Source organism: Pipra filicauda, unplaced genomic scaffold, assembly GCF_003945595.2.
Source record: "Pipra filicauda isolate LSUMZ 115617 unplaced genomic scaffold, ASM394559v2 scaffold86_size2582843_pilon, whole genome shotgun sequence".
NCBI lineage: Eukaryota > Metazoa > Chordata > Aves > Passeriformes > Pipridae > Pipra > Pipra filicauda.
Genome location: NW_024105053.1, coordinates 1,041,117 through 1,052,129, shown reverse-complemented (window position 1 = coordinate 1,052,129; position 11,013 = coordinate 1,041,117).

Below are 11,013 nucleotides of genomic sequence, written 5' to 3'. Positions count from 1 at the left end.
CTCCATTCGCTTTATGCCATCGTTAGCTCACTAACTTCCATTAACTCAGTATCTCCTGGGAGTAAAAATATTTATGAGAAAAATGAGGCTTCTATGGAGCCATAAAAATATAGGTGATCTGGTTTTATAGGGCAGCACCATGTAAAACTGTGCTCCAGGAGCTGAGGTCATAAAGCTCTGATTCTACTGTGAGGCTGGGAAAGAAATTTTGCAATGTTTACCTATGTCTTTGTCAATATTTTCTTTGAGTTTTAATGCCATCAGAACTGTGCTGGTTTAAGAGTTAACCAGCAGGGGAAATGAACTCAACTCAAAGGAGAGATTATAAGTCAGAATAACAATTTACTAAAATAATACAGTAAGTACAATCATACAAACAAACAATTGGTCTTAACCCACAAAACCCAAATGTATAACCCAGTACCCTGGGGCATGAACAACGTGGTGTTCCTTGGGCCCCGCTTGAGTCCAAAGTAAAGGGAGAGGGGAAGAACCTGCTGGTGGGAGAGCGGTTGCAGTCTGGTCAAAAGTGGTGATTGCAGTCCAGTTGAGGGTGGTCTAAGTCTGGTTGAGAGCGATGAGCTGCAGTCTTCCTCTGGATCCCACGAGTGGGTTAAAAATGTTCCGACACTCCAAGATTATATATCCTCCAGTTCAGGCAGGAATGTTCAGTACTTCCCTCAGGGCGGGGAGTTCCACAAAGGGTGTGAGGACAAGAGCATCCTCCTATCTCACAAGCCTCTTAACACCTAGTTTATAGCCTGAGGAGTCAGGCTCTATGGGCAGAGGGTGCGAATACTCTATTGACAACAGTTTCTGGGAAATGGCATGGAAGGCTATAGAATACACAGTTTTGGGTTACACCCATACCATGATGAACTGATCTCAGCTGTCCTAACTAGGACAAGAACATTAACATTTAAATGGTCAGTGTTATCTCTGCTCTGTTGCACAAAGAGAATGCTGGCATTTATTCAGGCCCACAAAGTGACTGTAGATCTCTAGCAATGTAAGAAAGGTTGTGAACCTGCAGACAGAAGAGAGAGGTGCCCATAATGTATATCAATGCTTTTATTTATAAATGTATTTAGAGAAAACTGTTTCAGGAATTCATATTGTCATCTTTTTTATGATCTTTCCCTTTAAAATCCACTGCATGCTACAGAAGACAGAATAGATTAGAGTCAGTTTTTCTTTGGACGTCTCTTCATAAAAATGTCCTATATTGCTTCTAAGACTTCAAAATAATATCTTTCTTTATGAATATTTGTCAAAAATAGCAAGCAGACAAAAAATATGTACAATTTGAAAAACAGTGCTCAAACAAAAAAAGAATTCTGATGGTGCTCATTCTGAAGTTGAATTTCAAGTATTAATGAAAACAATATAAAATGCTAGTAATTCATAAAAGGGGATATAATAAGTATTTCTTTTAGCAATAGAAATGTTACTAATATATGTTACTAATATAATACATTACTAATAAATGAAAGGGGATAAAATAACTATTTATTTCAGCAATAGAAATGCTAAAATGTTAAAATATTAAAGGTATTGAAGAATTGTGCCGTGTGCTACTAATTGAAGAAGTTCTACCTTTTCTGTGCTTTTACATTAGTTCTGGACTTGAGCTATCAATACGATCATTTATTGTACTTAATATCGACTTTTGTTGCAATGATGTGAGTATAAAGTTGCAAGTACCCTGTGTCTGGTCTTCCCCATCTGGTTTTATTTCCACATACATAAAATCAAATCAATAAGATTTTCTCTGTATCATGTTTATGCAAATGATACATTTAGATGAAACATACAGAATCACAGAATGGGTCAGGTTGGAAGGGACCACAGTGGGTCATTTGTCCCAACCTCCCTGCTCAAGCAGGACCATCCTAGAGCACATGGCACAGGATTGTGTCCAGATTTTTGAATATTGTTTGAATATTTGTTTTGAATATCTCCAGTGAAGAAGACTCCACAACCTCTCAGTCATCTCTTTGTGAGGCAGAACACACCAGGTTCCCTCAGCTTTTCCTCATAAGAGAGATGCTCCTGTCTCTTAATTGTCCTTGTATCCTTTTGATGGACCTGCTAAAAGATGAGATGTCTTGTGATAACCAACCACTCCTCCTTCCCACTTTGACTAAAGTAGTCATGGCTGAACAAAATGAAGCAGGAACCAAGCCTACCATCTTATCTCCATGGCATTTGCCTTTTTATTTCTCCTATGAACATCTGTCTCTTATTCCCATTTAACAAGCAGTCATGTCATGCAAGCAAAGCCTCCAAGGAACTTTTGCTTCCCTTTAGAGGATTTGGAGTATTAGTAATGTGAAAATTGTTTGGGTTTTGTTTGTTCTTCCCCCTCCCCCCCCCATGTTCATTCTTTCACAGTGATCCCATTGAGTTTCTTTGACTTACTTGAAAACAAACAACTCAGGTGGCTTGTGGCAGATAATTTTTTCTTCCACATAAACTACACAAGTCAGGATGAATCATAAATGTCTTTGCTTTGGGAGAAATCACAGCTTTCACATTGGTGCCCATGAATCACTACTACTCCCTGCAGCATGTCAAAAGATAGGAAGAGTGGTGTAAGTGAATGTGGCAATGGTGACATTTGATACTTCTGAATTGTAGAGGGATTGCTTCATGGAGGAAGATGGTGGAAGCATCTGCTGTAAAATGTCTTTAAAGGATTTTGGGCATGATAAAGCTATAAAAAGTGTTCTATAAAACAAACTTTTCCCCTCTAAGTTTCCAGTATTCATTTCTCGTTCTCTGGCTGCTCCTTCTTATTTATTCAAGAGGCAAATGTTCGAGGCCACTTATTCAAGACTAAGCTGTGAAAAGTGATTTGCAATATTTACAGGCCCAGATGGGATGCATCCATGAGTGCTGAGCGAGCTGGCAGACATTCTAGCCAGGCTGCTCATGATCATCTTTGAAAGGTCATGGAGATCAGGATAGATGCCCAAGGACTGGGAGAAAGTAAATGTCACCCTGGTTTTCAAAAAGGGCAAGAAGGAGAACCCAGGGAACTACTGGCCAGTCAGCCTCACCTCAATCCCTGGACAGATATGGAGCTCCTCATCCTGGAGGCCATCTCTACCCACATGGAGGACAAAAAGGTGATCAGGAGCAGTCAGCATGGGTTCACTAAAGATAAATCATATTTGACCAACCTGATTGCCTTCTAGGATGAAACAACTACCTGGACCGATGAAGGGAGAGCAGTGGATATTGTTAACCTTGACTTGAGTAAGGCTTTGACACTGTTTCTCGCAACATTCTCATAGGTAAACTCAAGAAGTGTGGACTGGATGAGTGGATAATGAGGTGGATTGAACTGACTGAGTGCCAGATCCCAGAGGATTTGTAAGGGCACAGGGTCTATTTGGAGGACAGTCACTAGTGGTGTCCCCCAGGGTTCTATACAGGACCCAGTATTTTTTTAACTTATTCATCAATGACTTGGATGAAGGGGCAGATGCCTCCTCAGCAAGTTCAGTGATGACACAAAACTGGAGGAGGGGCCAATATCCCAGAGGGCTGTGCAGCCCTTTGGAAGGACCTCGACAAGCTGGAGAGTTGGGCACAGAAGAGCCATCGAAGTTGAACAAAGGCAAATGCAGGGTCCTGCACCTGGGGAGGAATAACCCCCACACCAGTGCAAGCTGGGGCCTGACCTGCTGGAAAGCAGCTCTGCAGAGAAGGACCTGGGGGCCGTGGTGGACCCTGAGCCAGTGGCATGCCATTGTGGCCAAGAGGGCCAATGGAATTGTGGGGTGCGTTAGCAAGACCATTGCCAGCAGGCTGAGGGAGGTGATCCTTCCTCTCTACTCAGCCTGGTGATGCCACATCTGGAGTGCTGTGTCCAGTTCTGGGCTCCTCAGTACAAGAGAGACACAGAGTTCCTGGAGCAGGTCCAGTGGAGGGCTACAAAGTCAATCAAAGGACTGGAGCGTCCCTCTCATGAGGAAAGGCTGAGGGACCTGGGCCTGTTCAGCCTTGAGAAGAGACAACTGAGAGGGGACCTCATCAGTGTCTATAACTACGAAAAGAGAGGGTGTCAAGAGGACAGAGCCAGGCTCTACTCAGTGGTGCTGAGCAATAGGACAAGAGACTATGGGCAGAACCTGATGCACAGGAAGTTCCACTTGAATATGAGGAAGAACTTCTTTACTGTGCCAGTGACGGAGCACTGAAACAAGCTGCCCAGAGAGGCTGTGGAGTCTCCCTCAATGGAGATATTGAAGAACTGTCTGGACATAATCCAGTGCATTGTGTTCTGGGATGACCCTGCTTGAGCAGGGAGGTTGGATCAGATGACCCACTGTGGTGCCTTCCAACCTGACCTGTTCTTTGATTGTGTGAATTCTGTTGCCTTCTATTCAGTTTCATACATTGCTCTTTTAGACACGCAAGATGTGTTAAGCAGTTGCATTTCCTAAATTTTCTTATTGGAAATGAAAATTTTACCTCCCATGTATTAGTATTTTACCTATGTATTAAAGATAGTGACTTCACATCATGCAGAGACTTCAAACGAGAGACTGTTGCCATATGTTGCTCCAGGTAAGGGCTTGCGGTCATAGGAGGACAAAATTCAGTGCTTTCCACTCGTTGTTGCAGAGTAGACTGAGATAAGCCGATCCTGTACGATGGTTTCGGGAAGAGATATCTGTGATGATTTCTGAAAAATGGAATTATCCTGCTTTTTTGCAAGGATAATTCCCTAAGGCTGCGCCTGCTCCAAGGAGGAGCTGCCGCCGTGCTCCCTCCACCGAGGGGTCCTTGGGTGCCCCCTCGTGTTCAATGACATTATAGCACCTCTCCAGAGCGAGAGGTCCTGTCCCTACTTTTTCCACCTTAACTCTGGAGTTTCCCCGTAGTGGTGCACTGCTGCAGTTCAGTTCTAGTCTTTTTTGTGCGCAGACAACAAAGGAAAGCCGCTTGCTACCAGCTATAACCCAGCGGCCTAGTGCAGTGAAGGCACTGCCCTGTGGACACGTGGTGGTAGAATCATAGAATCATAGAATCGATTGGGTTGGAAAAGACCTCCGAGATCATCGAGTCCAACCCTTGGTCCAAATCCAGTCCATTTACTAGATCATGGCACTCAGTGCCACATCCAATCTGCGTTTAAAAATCTCCAGGGATGGTGAATCCACCACCTCTCTGGGCAGCCCATTCCAATGCCTGATTACTCTCTCTGTAAAGAATTTTCTCCTGATATCCAACTTAAATTTCCCCTGGCGGAGCTTAAGCCCGTGCCCCCTTGTCCTATTGCTGAGTGCCTGAGAGAAGCGACCAACCCCCACCTGGCTAGAACTTCCCTTCAGGTAGTTATAGACGGTGATGAGGTCACCTCTGAGCCTCCTCTTCTCCAGGCTAAACAACCCCAGCTCCCTCAGCCTCTCCCCAGAGGACTTATGCTCCAGTCCCTTCACCAGCCTTGTTGCTCTTCTCTGGACCCGCTCCAGCACCTCAATATCCTTCCTGAACTGAGGGGCCCAGAACTGAACACAATACTCAAGGTGTGGCCTCACCAACGCAGAGTACAGGGGAAGGATCCCTTCCCTGCTCCTGCTGGCCACGCTATTTTTGATACAGGACAAGATCCCATTGGCCTTCTTGGCCACCTGGGCACACTGTTGGCTCATGTTGAGCTTCCTGTCAATTAGTACCCCCAGGTCCCTTTCTGCCTGGCTGCTTTCCAGCCACTCTGTGCCCAGCCTGTAGCGCTGCAGGGGGTTGTTGTGGCCAACGTGCAGGACCCGGCACTTGGCTTTATTGAACTTCATCCCATTGGAATCAGCCCATCTCTCCAGTCTATCCAGATCCCTCTGCAGAGCCCTCCTGCCTTCCAGCAGGTCGACACTCCCTCCCAGTTTGGTGTCATCAGCAAATTTGCTGATGATAGACTCAATCCCCTCATCTAAATCATCAATAAAGATATTAAACAGGACTGGACCCAACACAGACCCCTGGGGAACACCACTGGTGACCGGCTGCCAGCTGGATGCAGCTCCATTCACCAGCACTCTCTGGGCCCGACCCTCCAGCCAGCTCCTAATCCAGGAGAGGGTATACTTGTCCAAGCCATGGGCTACCAGCTTTTCCAGGAGTATATTATGGGAGACAGTGTCAAAGGCCTTGCTGAAGTCTAGATAGACCACATCCACAGCCTTCCCCTCATCCACCAGGTGGGTCACCTGATCGTAAAAAGAGATCAGGTTGGTCAGACAGGACCTGCCCTTCCTAAAGCTGTGCTGGCTGGGTCTAATCCCTTGTCCATCCTGAAGGTGCTGTGTGATTGCACTCAGGATGATCTGCTCCATAACCCTGCCAGGCACCGAGGTCAGGCTGACAGGCCTGTAGTTGCCAGGGTCCTGCTTGCAGCCTTTTTTGTGGATTGGGGTGACATTCGCCAACCTCCAATCATCTGGGACCTTCCCAGAGAGCCAGGACTGTTGGAAGATGATGGAGAGCGGTTTGGCAAGCTCTTCTGCCAGCGCCCTCATCACCCTGGGATGGATCCCGTCTGGTCCCATAGACTTGTTAGGATCCAGCTGGCTCAGTAAGTTGCTAACTACATCCTCCTGGAATACAGGAGGGCTATTCAGCTCTCTGTCTCTGTCTATCTGCTCTAGAGGCCAGTTGTTCTGAGGGCCACCTGTCTTACTGCTAAAAACTGAGGCAAAGTAGGTGTTAAGTACCTCAGCCTTCTCCTTATCTTTGTTAACTATATTTCCCTCCAAGTCCAACAGAGAATTGAGGTTTTCCTTGCCCCTTCTTTTGCTATTAATGTATTTATAAAAGGACTTTTTGTTATCCCTAACTGAATTAGCCAAATTAACTTCAAATTCCACTTTTCTTTCCCTAATTTTTTTCCTGCATGACCTAGCTCTCTTCGTAAATTCTTCATAAGTAGCCAGCCCTTTTTTCCACAGTCTGTAAACTTTCTTTTTATCCCTGATTTCTTTCAGAACCTCCCTATTTAACCAAGCCGGCCGTCTTCCCCTCCGGCTGGCCTTTCGGCACACTGGAATAGCCTGTTCCTGTGCGCTCAAAATTGCCTGTTTGAAGCATGTCCATCCCTCCTGGACCCCCTTGCCTTTAAGGGTTGTTTCCCAGGGTATGCCCTGAATTAGTTTTTTGAATAGGCCAAAATCTGCCCTCCGGAAGTCCAGAGTAGAAGTTTTAATGATGGCTCTCCTTACATCCCTAAGGATTGAAAATTCTATTATTTCGTGGTCACTATGCCCTAGGCGGCCTCCAACCACTACATCATCCACCAGCCCCTCTCTGTTTGTAAACAGTAGGTCTAGTGGGGCCTTACCCCTGGTAGGCTCATTTACCAGTTGATGAAGGAAATTATCCTCTATACACTCCAGGAACCTCCTTGACTGCCTCTTCTCTGCAGTATGAAGCTCCCAGCAGATATCCGGCAGGTTAAAGTCACCCATGAGCACAAGGGCTGGAGATTTTGAGACATCTGCCAGCTGCTTGTAGAATAATTCATCTCCTTCATCATCCTGGTTGGGCGGTCTGTAACAGACACCCACAAGGATGTCAGCCTTGTTGGCCTTCCCCCTGATTCTGGTCCACAGGCACTCAACCTTGTCACTGCTGACCTCAACTTCAACAGAGTCAAGGGACTCTCTAACATATAAAGCCACCCCTCCACCTCTCCTACCCTGCCTGTCCTTTCTGAAGAGCTTGTAGCCCCCCATAGCAGCACTCCAGTCGTGTGAGTCATCCCACCACGTTTCTGTGACAGCAATGTCATAGTTTTCCTGGCTATGGCTTCCTCCTCTTGGTTTCCCATATGCATTGTACATGCACTTCAGCTGGGCCATTGATTTTATCAACTCGGGCTCTACACCCTTAGGCTTATTTCTGGAGAGCCCAGTTGCCGCCCCTTCCCCCTTCAAACCTAGTTTAAAGCCCTCCTAACTAACCCTGCCAACTTACGGGCTACAGTTCTTTTGCCCTTCCCAGATAGATGAAGCCCATCTGGTTTAACAAGACTAGGCAACATGGAGTTTGCCCCATGATCAAAAAACCCAAAATTTTGACGATAGCACCATCCTCTAAGCCACCTATTGGTAAGCTGTGCTTTCCTAAACCTCTCCTCATTTATCTCCTCATTCATCCCAGCTAGCACAGGAACTGAGCCAATTACTACCTGTGCTCCTGTCCCATGAAGTGATCGGGTCAGAGCCTTAAAATCTTTTTTAATTACCCTGGTACTCCTATTATTGATGTCATCACTTCCAACCTGGACAACCAACAGCGGGTAATAGTCTGAGGGTTGAATAAGCTTAGGAAGTGTTTTCGTAATATCCCTCACCCTGGCCCCAGGAAGGCAGCAAACTTCCCTGTGGGATGGGTCTGGCCGACATATAGGGCCCTCAGTTCCCCTCAAAATGGTAGGAGCCCCTCCGCACCAAGGACATGCTTAGCATCAAACTCCTGGCAGAATCTGGCCTTTGAAGCCTTCAGTGCTAATGCCAAGGATCAGTCCTGTAGTGCAGCCGTCCCCCACAGCTTTGGTAGATGAATTTTTGTTGCATTGGTTCCCAGCAGGTGAGGTGCATCAGGAGGTAGGGGCATTGGTCACAGCACACAGAGAGGCAGCATCAGGGTCTTTGACACCTCTGTTTTCAGGGACCCTCTGCTTGTTAGGTGGTGAGGAGGAGACATGAAAACTTCAGAATTGTGGAGTCTAAGGCGAGACAAGAGGGTAAGGAAAAGTTTCTGGCAGAGATACCTTTTGTTAAAGGCATCCAGCACTAGCCTGGAATTGCGTGGCTGGTAGATCACCACAGAAGTGCAGATGTATCTGAAATGATTTGGGATTTTTCAACACTCAGATGTATTTTTTTTAAATAAAATTAATGCTATCTTGCAATACAATTTCCAGTTTACTCAGTTCACAGAGATTTTGAGGGCTGAAGTACTTGTTTCTTTAATGAGTGCTGAAATTCCAACAAAACAACCAATACCAACAAGTAGACCTTTAAGAAATATATCCCAAATATTGACATAATATTGCAAAGCATGGCAATAAAACATAAAATAAAGCTGTTAGAACTATGATTCTCTCCGAGAGAAAGATGGCACTTTATTAAAGGGTAGTGTTCTTTCCTAAACAGGAACTTTGCATTTTGGAACATTTTGCTTGAAATGAATTTATGTCATGTGCTCAAAATTCGAGGTTTCAGTCTACATCTCTGAAAATGTAACCCCAAATGTGGAATTTAAACTATATTCTTCTTTTCACCATTTATGATTGACTGTATGGGTTGAGCAGTTATTTAATACAGTGCTGTTGGATCTCTACTACCTTCAATTCAGGAGCTGATGGTTATTCTCTGCCTCTATCTGCATCACTGGATTTGCCCATAAATAAGGAAATGGAATTCAGCAGGAAATCACTTGTGGTGGGCAAGAGGTCTATATTTCCTCTGAGGCCTCTCCACAGTTTTGGCAGAAATAAAGAGCAGTAAAAACGTATTTGAAATCATTCAATAGATGGTTTGAAATACACAGTAGTAGGTGACTTGGGGGCATAAAATTTTTAGGGGTTTTTCAGAATAAATATCAAGCAAGACAGACACGTGCTAATTCTACTGTTTTGGAACAGGCATAAAGAGCAATTTATTTGCCATCACAGAATCACACAAAAGCACAGAATAGTTGGGGTTGCCTCTGGAGATGACCCAGTCCAAGCCCCCTGCTCAGTGCAGAGTTGCTAAAGCAGGCCAGTCAGTGCTGAGTCAGATTTTGAGCAACTCCAAAGTTGGAGACTCCACAACCTCTCCAGGCAACCTGTTTCAGTGCTTGACCACACTCACTACTAGAAAGTTGAGGTTTTTTCGTTACATTTAAATATTTATGGGATTTGTGCCTATTGCCTCTTGTCCATTCCCTGGACAACACTTAGAAGAGTGTGATTCCAGCTTCTTTAATCCCCACCCACACCATTAGGTATTGATATATACACATTGATAAAATTCCCAAGCCTTCTCAGGTCCAGACTGAATAATTCCAGCTCCATCAGCCTTTCCTCACATGGCAAATGCTCCAAGCCCTCCGTCATACTGGAACTTCTCTGGTAAGTAAACCAGAACAGGGTAACTTGCCCAGAACTGGACACAGCATCTCAAATATGGCCTCACCAGCCTGAGCAGAGGGGAAGGATCCCCTCCCTTGATCTGCTGGCAGTGCTCTGCCCGATGGAGCCCAGGATGCTGTTGGCCTTTGCTGCAAGGGCATATTGCTGGCTTATGTTCCCCTTGTCCACCAGGAACCCCAGATCCTTCTCTGCTAAGCTGCTTTTCAATCAGACTCCAGCCTGTACTGGTGCTGGAAGTTATTCATCCCTTCCCCTGGTGCAGGACTTTGTACTTCCCTTTGTTGAACTCCCTGGGGTTCCTGTCAGCCCATTTCTCCAGCACACTGAGGACCCTCTGAATGGAGGCACAACCCTGTGGTGCACCAGCCAGTCCTCCCAGTGCAAACATGCCAAGGGTGCACCCTGTCTCATCATCCACATCTTTAATGAAGATGTTGAACAGGACCGGCCTCAATATTGATCTCCAGGGCACAGTGGCAGTCACTGCCCTCCAGCTGGACTCCGTGCTATTAATCACAACACTTTACATCTATTGGTTCAGTCAATTTCAATCCAACTCACTTTCCACTCACTGGTCCAGACTTGATCAGTTTGTCTATGAGGATGTCGTGAGAGAGATCATCAAAAGTCTTATTTATGTCAATATAAATCAGCTGCTGTCCCCTCAACCACCAAACCAGTTGTCTAATCAGAGGTTTACCAGCTTAGTCAGATGTGATTTCTCCATCATCTCAACTCTAGGATAATTGTTGGTAGCAATGTATTGATAACAAATTTATTATCTCAGTTTTACTATTTGGTCTGAAAAGAAAATTGAAGGTATTTTATTTTCAGATGTCTTTTCTAAGATGATCAGACTTTTACAC